The sequence below is a fragment of the Echinops telfairi genome, unplaced genomic scaffold (genome assembly GCF_000313985.2).
Source record: "Echinops telfairi isolate 266 unplaced genomic scaffold, ASM31398v2 ScPeMD7_21;HRSCAF=78, whole genome shotgun sequence".
Classification (NCBI taxonomy): Eukaryota; Metazoa; Chordata; class Mammalia; order Afrosoricida; family Tenrecidae; genus Echinops; species Echinops telfairi.
In genome coordinates this window covers 8389893-8397561 of record NW_022103918.1, presented here as the reverse complement: position 1 = coordinate 8397561, position 7669 = coordinate 8389893, and the positions used below count along the sequence as shown (strand labels likewise).

General features: G+C 43.8%; 1 protein-coding gene across 1 annotated transcript in view; it reads left to right on the top strand.

The window, feature by feature from the left end:
* The first annotated feature begins 2143 nt into the window (after nt 1–2143).
* Nucleotides 2144–7669, top strand: part of ABCC9 (ATP binding cassette subfamily C member 9) — a 142792-nt gene continuing 137266 nt past the window's right edge. Inside the window, exon 1 of the mRNA XM_045288405.1 lies at nt 2144–2300. The gene's annotated coding sequence lies outside the window, so the exon portion shown is untranslated. The remainder of the gene's footprint in view (nt 2301–7669) is intronic.

Below are 7669 nucleotides of genomic sequence, written 5' to 3'. Positions count from 1 at the left end.
GTGTTTATAAAATGTATAAGATATTTGTTATATTTTAAGGCATCATCACTATTTTTATTGATAAAATGAAAAATTGTGTCATATACAGTTTTATATTTATAAAATATGTATAAGATATAATACATATGATGTATAATACAGATTTCTTCTACTTTATGAAGTGATACAAATTATAAGAAATTTCAAGACAAATGGGCAAGTGTGAAGAAATCTTTTACATCAAAGGAAATACGAAGATGAATGAACATTTGGTAATAACAATCCAGTGTCAATAACAGAATTGCATGTTATCTGTCATATTATAAGAATTTTGTTTCCTTTTAAAATGAGAATATCCAGTTCTGATTTGGTTGTAAATGAATAGATCATCTTAAACAGTTAGGAAAATTAATAGAACTTCTTTAAAAAAGTAGAGATCCGAGCAATGGAATGTTATGCATGCATTTAAATAATATCCATGAAGATCTAAAATACTATCAGAAAAAAATTGCTTTAAATGGCATCAAGAGACCAATTATGTTGTTGCCAGTAGTATAAAATATGCGTAGGAAATAGAAAAAAAGGGTAACTATTACTCAGGGTGTACTGCTGGGGCGGACATTGAATTCACTCAGCACTTTGAAGGTTTTATACTATTTCATTGCTCTTAGCATGTGCCCTTACTCTCCCATTGACGAGATACACAGATGGGTTAAGCAAATTACACCAAGACTAACCAGTAGGTTAGTGAAGTAGTAAATATTGTTAGGTCCCTGCTTTTAAATCGCTGTCATATAGCTCCTGTTTTTGTTAAAAATGCAGGATAACGTTTTTCAGTAATTAGCATGACTTTGTATCTTTGTAAACAGCCATACCAATAGCAATGTGTTTGTGTGTGTTGTGTTGTGGGGGGCGGTCCATCAACTATTTTGTGCTGCCAAATACGGGGTTTCTCTAAGGCTGTTTGCGCGCCCCTCTCTGTGCGTCCTCTCCCCAGGCGCCCAGTTTACTGGCTCAGACGCCCAGGGAGCGCCCGGCTTTCCTGCTTTTCCCAGCGCCCGCGTTGCCACAAACACTTTGAGGGTAAGGTTGCCCAGCGCTGAAAAGCGTCCAAGTCCAGGTCTTCTGCACACTCCCTGTTGCCACGCACGTGACCCGCCAGACACCCTCCCCCCACCCATAGCCGCTGCCTGTTCGAGGCCCCTCGCCTAGACTGGTCCAAGCTCCGGGAACGCGGCGACCTTGGGGAGGGAAGGGCCATGCCCTGGCTCAGCGGGAGTCCGCCCTTGGCCCCCCCGCAAGGCCCTGGGGCCGCATTTCGCACCTCCGGGCTCACACTGCGGCTTGCGGGGATCTGGGCTTCAAATGTGGGGACCAACTCCAGCCGCCTGTTCGCGGTCATGGACGGTGCCCCGTGGGGGGTCCCGTCCAGAGCCCAGGAGCACCCCATTTCCGGGCTGCCGGTCCTTTATTAGGTTAGGACAGTTGCTGCAAACAACCGCCAGTGCAAGCTGACTCAGAACATGCCCTTGAGAAAAAAACTGGGTGCTAATGCAAAAGATTTCCTGCGTGTCCAGGCCAAATGCTACCTGGGGGGCGGGGGGGTGGGCTCAGGGGGATGATCGTATTTTACATACTCTGTCCCTGGAGAGTCACTTCTCAGGCTAGCAGCAGGAGGAGGGGGAGCTGTGCTGCCCTTGGGGACCAAAGTCCTTCTTTGGGGGGCGCTGGGGAAGGGTCGCCCTTCACTCAGCAGAGACTCAGGAGCAGGGACCCACCCAGGTTTCCGGGGCTCTGGTGGAGGGAGGTGGATGTTCGGCTTGAGCCCATGTTGCCCTGGTGAGACCTTTCCCCAGCACGAATTCCGCGGGGCGCCCGGTTCCTCTGCCCAGAGGAGCCCACTAGCTGCCCAGTCCGCCAGCTGGGAGGAAAGTGAAACCCCAATGCGATTCCTTATCTGGCTAATGCAAAAGCTCGGGGGAAGGACGTGCCTGCACCCAAATGACTGCAAGCGACTCTGGTGAATCGCTGAACCCCATTGCAAGTGTCAGTGACTAATGAAGTTGGGGGCACGCACACCACTTGGGCTGGTGGACTCCGCGCGTCCAGCGGGGGTGGGGAGGGTCTCCTATCCCAGGCGCTGCGCGCGGGGCTTCTGCCCAGTTTCCTGCCTCGGCTGGAGTCGCCGTGTCCGCCCAGCCGCAGACGGTTTGTGCAATTTAGAAACTCGATAGGAGGCAGCAGCTGATCTCCCACCTCCCTAAAAATAATCTGTGCAGCGCCCGGCGTGCTTCGGCTAGGGGAGGAACACTGCCTTCGGAGTAAGTGAGTCCGTGTCTTTTGTGCAAATAGCATGAAAAACACTAACTGTAAGCTGTCGGTTGTGATCTAACACTTTTCGGCCACCAAAAGCGCCGGTGCCCTGGCTCTGGTTGCCTCTCTGCAGGTCGCTATTTCTAGGATTCAGACGGCGGGGCCCCAGACAGGGGAGAGGATCAGGTTTCCAGCCTTGCCTTCTTGACAAAACTGGGGGCTCCTATTTACAGCAACTGGAAACACAGCAGTGGGGTTAGGATTATGTTTTTTAGGCATTTTCTGGATTGTTCATGCAGTCGTTTTCTATGTGCTTAATTTTTGCAACGCTTTGCGTTTTGTAGGAGTTGTGCATTTCAGATTGATATCGTAAGCCTGGGTAGGACGCCTGGGTTTTGGAGGTAACAAAGTGCACGCCTAAGGGTTCGAGCCAACATCCCGCGATTGCCCAAGGTATTTGTGTTTTGCTTTATTTGGTTAATCAGGGATTTTTGAAAAACCTCAACTGGCAGTGTCTGTTCCAGCATTTCATTTGGTGCTCATAGAACTTCCCAGCTACCGAAGACTAAACGGGTGGGTTGAAGTCAGCAGTAAATCATGTCAGTGGTCACTTTCATGAATAGTTTTCTTATGTGGACCTGCCATGGCCGGATGGATGGATCATAGACACACATCTGCTATTTTATGAACCCCATGTACTGATAGAACAAGAAGTTATTAAAGCAATCGTGTTTGCCAGTGGTTTCCATCCTACAAATGCCTTAGATACTGATAAAGCACAAACTAAATTCTTCAGAATGTCATAGTTTTCATAATGTGAATTTGGTAGTTTCTGAATACGTGAAAGAATTATTTCACATGTTAAGAATGAAAACGGCTGTATTAGTTTCATATTACTCTCTTCAGGTGTTTGTTTCCAAGTCTGTTGGGGCCTCTGAGATAGCTGTTTTATCAGAATTGTTACTGACTGCAGGGTGAGAGAAGACTGGTTTTCACTTATTTTTCTTACAGTCTATCACCACAGAGGTGGACTGACAAGAATAATGATGTACCTAATATAATTTAATACTTTTACCATGTGTTTAGGATTTAACTAGACAGTTACTGCTCCTCTCTGATGGAGGATCCAACAGCCTTGTGAGATCACTTGTCATCTTCATTAATTAAGTTCACGAGTTATAAGTCCTCTGGGCTGGAGTGCTGGTGGGGCAGTGAGTTAAGTTCTGGGCTGCTAACCACTCCTGAGTCAGCAGTTTGAGCCCACTAGCTGCCCTGAGGGAGAAAGATGGGACTTTCTGCTCCAGTAAAGATCTAACATCTCGAAAACCCAAAGGGTTTTGATGTTGTCTGATAGGGCGGCATGTGTTGAACTTTCTGGATGGAAGTGAGTTGGTGTCATGAATGTCGGGCAATACATTTAAGGAAATACGAATACTGAGGTTAATAGTCTCGCCATGAAATCATACACTTGGTTATCTGCGTATTTGCTTGTCTGATTTATGCTTGCTGCTCTATCGATAGCTCCTATAATCAAAGCTTCACTTTTTTCTTTGTCTTCAATGGTCTTTTGGTAAAGTCCTCTAGCCCCGGAGACTGTTAGGCACTCCTGAGCAGCTTCAGTGGGTCGAAGCTTCCGAGAAGGCAAAGTCACATCTTTGAACCTGGTCTCTCATCTCTCTTCCTCCTCCTTGCTGATTAGTGATTAGCTGATTAGCGACTGACTCTCAGTGCTTTGATGACTCAGACAGCTTCAGAAGGGGTGTGGCTGTAGGAGGTCAGGTGGGATTTTAGCTAGCTGCAGGACCAACTTATTACATCCCCCCCAAATAAAAACAGCTCTCCCCACACAAGACAACAATGCATGATTAATTTAACATAGGTTCTGGGAAGGCTATGTTGGGAGTTGACAACTGACTTAATTAGAAATCTTGATTTAATAAAACAAAACTATTGTCATCTTCAACATCTATGCAACAAACTCAATCCTTTTTAAATTCACTTTGGATTGTATGTACAGTAGCTGTAGCATGGATGGCACATACGCTGGGCAATGGAGAAAGGAGGCGAAGGGGTGAAGGAGGCGGACGGAAGAGGAGAAGACAGAGGGAGCAGGCAGTTTGGGGACCTGGGTGCAATGTGGGAAAAGGAAGAACAAAATCTAAAAATTCGAAGTCAGCATTTTAATGTGATTATATCAGTATCTGTTTCCATGTGTGTGCTTGTATATATGAGCCCTAGTTGCGTAGTGGATTACGCATTGGGCTGCTAACCACAGGGTGGAAGTTCAAATCTACTAGTTGTTTCTGGGGAGAAAGATGACGCTTTTTGTTCCTGTAAATATTTACAGCCTTGGAAACATAAAGGTGCAGTTATACGCTATCCTATAGGGTTGCCATAGTCAGAACAGGCTTGATAGCAGTGGGTTATTTTGGTTGGTATACACACACGTGTGTGTATGCATGAATTAAAGGAGCCCTGTAGTATTATCACACAGGTGTTGTGAACATTGGCCTGCTAAGTGCAAGGTTGGTGATCCAGGCTCTCCATTCTGCCTTCATACAGAGTTATAGAAACCCTATGTGGTGTCCTTGTGAATCAGAATCTACTCAGCGGCAGCGGGGTGTATATGGGTGACTTCAAAATGCCACTTTATTTTCATTCTGTTTTCCCCAAAGCTTTTGAAGCCCTCTCATATATACCTTTACACTATACCCAGAACTGTTGCAGCCAGTGTGGTCATATGTACTAATGCATTTTCATTAATGACTAGCACATGATCAACGTTCAGTGACTATTTTATAATTAATTAATTAGTGGCCAAGACATCTGGCACACAACTGAAGAGGTTCTGAAATGTTTTCAGGTTGTTCTACTTCTTTGATAATTTCTTTACACAGCTACAGAGCATTGATTCAAAGACTATTCTTCTCAGGTGTCATTAAAATACTAGATAGGCAATGATTATAGCTAACAGAGAACATATTACGCAAATTCAGAGAATTCCTTTTGGCATCTGGCTCAATGATAATGAGTAAATATCCGGGTTCACAAATATGGCCAAGTTGGAATATTACAACTTTGTATTAAATTACACAAGTTAACTAAAGTAAATGTACTGTCGGATTCATACTTGGAGACAGTTCACACATGTCTTTCACTTACGAGTGGATTTAAATTTTCCCCTTAGAATTTCTACCAAATATGAGTTGTCTAAAAAATTCCATTACTAGCAATTATTTTTTAGCTTCTGTTGTTTTCATCTTTACTAAAAATAAACATAAATACAAATATGAACTATAACTTCCACTTCCTGTTATTTTTTCCCCTTTGGCTCTAGCAACCAAATTTATTCTCTAGACACCAGAAAGCCAAGGAGGCTTGCTTTCTTTTGAGCTTTGCAGGGATGTGCTTGCCTCCTTTCAATGTCCAAAGTGCCAGCCACCGTAGAGAGCCCCTCGCGTTTTGGCCCCTATCTTCTCCTGCAGCGAGGAGGTTCTAAGTGCGGGGAGGCAGGTACAGAGGAATCTCTGCTTTTTTGATGGCACTAAGGTCCCTCAATTTTCCTGCTTTGTTAAAAACTTAAGTTTTTTCTAATTTTTTATTGGTCGTAGGATTTAAACCCCAATACCACCCTCTGATAGTGGATTCCAGCTCATAGTGACCCTATGCAACCCAGTAAGACAACGGCTTCAAAAGGCCCCTGCCTGAGACGGTAAATCTTTGCATGTGCATAGAGCCTCATCTCTCTGGTGCAGCCCAATGCCTAACTCACGGTGTCACCAGGGTTCCCATTGTTTGTAAGAACTTACCAAATACATAACCTCATGCTAAGTTCTTCTTTTCTTAACTTTAACTATTATTAAAAGATGAGATGTGGTCTCAACCAAGAGAACATAACAATGGGTTAGCAATTAAAAGATTTCTAAGAAAGGATATGCGAGGTTTAGTATAAAAGTATAAATCTATGGACTATTCAACTCATTCTATCCATATAATCTTTTCATTTCAAAGTGAATTTCTCCAATAGTTTGTCTGCTATTATCAATATCCCCACTGTAGCCCTCTTTGTTGTTGTTTTTCTTTTCCAGGAAAAATATTGCTCGGGACTATTGCTCCATCAGTAATCAATGAAAGGGAAGGGAGACAGGGTACTGGCTTAGGTAATTAACCTTTGCCAACTTTTAATAATCTAACTTAGAATCCAATGCAACGTAAATATGAAGGGGAAATAAAAGGTCTGGCAAGGCTTAAAATCCTAAATTGTACTTATCTTAATAAGAGTAGATAATATATTTTCTTTAAGAAAAAGAAAGGGTCAGAGATGGTGTGATGTAGTAGAGAGAACGTAGAGTGGATATTCTAAACACATGCAGGTGTAGATCCCAGCTTGTCTACTGGTTGACAAGTTACTAACCCTAATTGAGGCTTAGTATCCCTCTGTGGTAGCCTGGTTGTGTAATAGGCTACAAGTTGAGCTGCTGACTAAAAGGTCAGCAGTTCAGAACCACCTGGTGCTCCAGGGGAGAAAGATGCAATGTTCTATTCCTGTGAAGATGTATAACTCAGAAAGTCACGGGCCAGTGCTCCTCTGCGAGCCCACTGTGAGTTGGAATTCACTTGATGGCGGTGAGTGACATTTTTGTTTCTCTTAAAGTGAGATTCACTGTATCTATTCATCTTGCTTGGGGAATTCCAAGAGTCTTCCAGCATTTACCTATTCCCACGGTCCGTTTGTCATACTACAGTGGCTTGTTTGCAGGGCCACCGAAGAAAAATGGGTTTTAGTAGATTTTCCAGAAAAACAACAGACTAGATAAAAGGAAGAGATTGTCCACTTCTGAGGAACTAGCTGCTGAAAACGTTATAAATAGCAGCATAATTTATATATAATCCTAGAAGATGAACTGCTTGACTTAGAAGGCACTCAAATATGACTGAGGAATGTAGAGCTGAATATCATGATCTGCGTGGAGTAAAGCTTCCAGGATCGCCATTTACTGAAGGGATACATCTCAAAATGAGAAGAAAGTGCTGCAAACATCCATTAATAATTAGAGCATGGAATGTGTGAAGTATGAATCCAGGAAAATTGGAAGTAATCAATAATGAAATAGAGTGAATAAAGATTATTTTCTAGATACTAGTGAGATGAAATGGATCGGTGATGTTGTTAAAGTTTATTGTGCCAATCTGGCCAATAAACACATGTGGGGTTAACCTTTCTAGTTCTCGGGTCTCTTGCTTTGTGATGGTCGGACCAGGGTGCAGCTGCCTTAGCTAGTTCCCTACTTCAGTTGGCAAGGCTCACTTCCTGCAAGACACCCCCGAGGAGAAGCCGCATGGACCTACCCGTATGCAGCCCTGGGTGCTGGAGCAG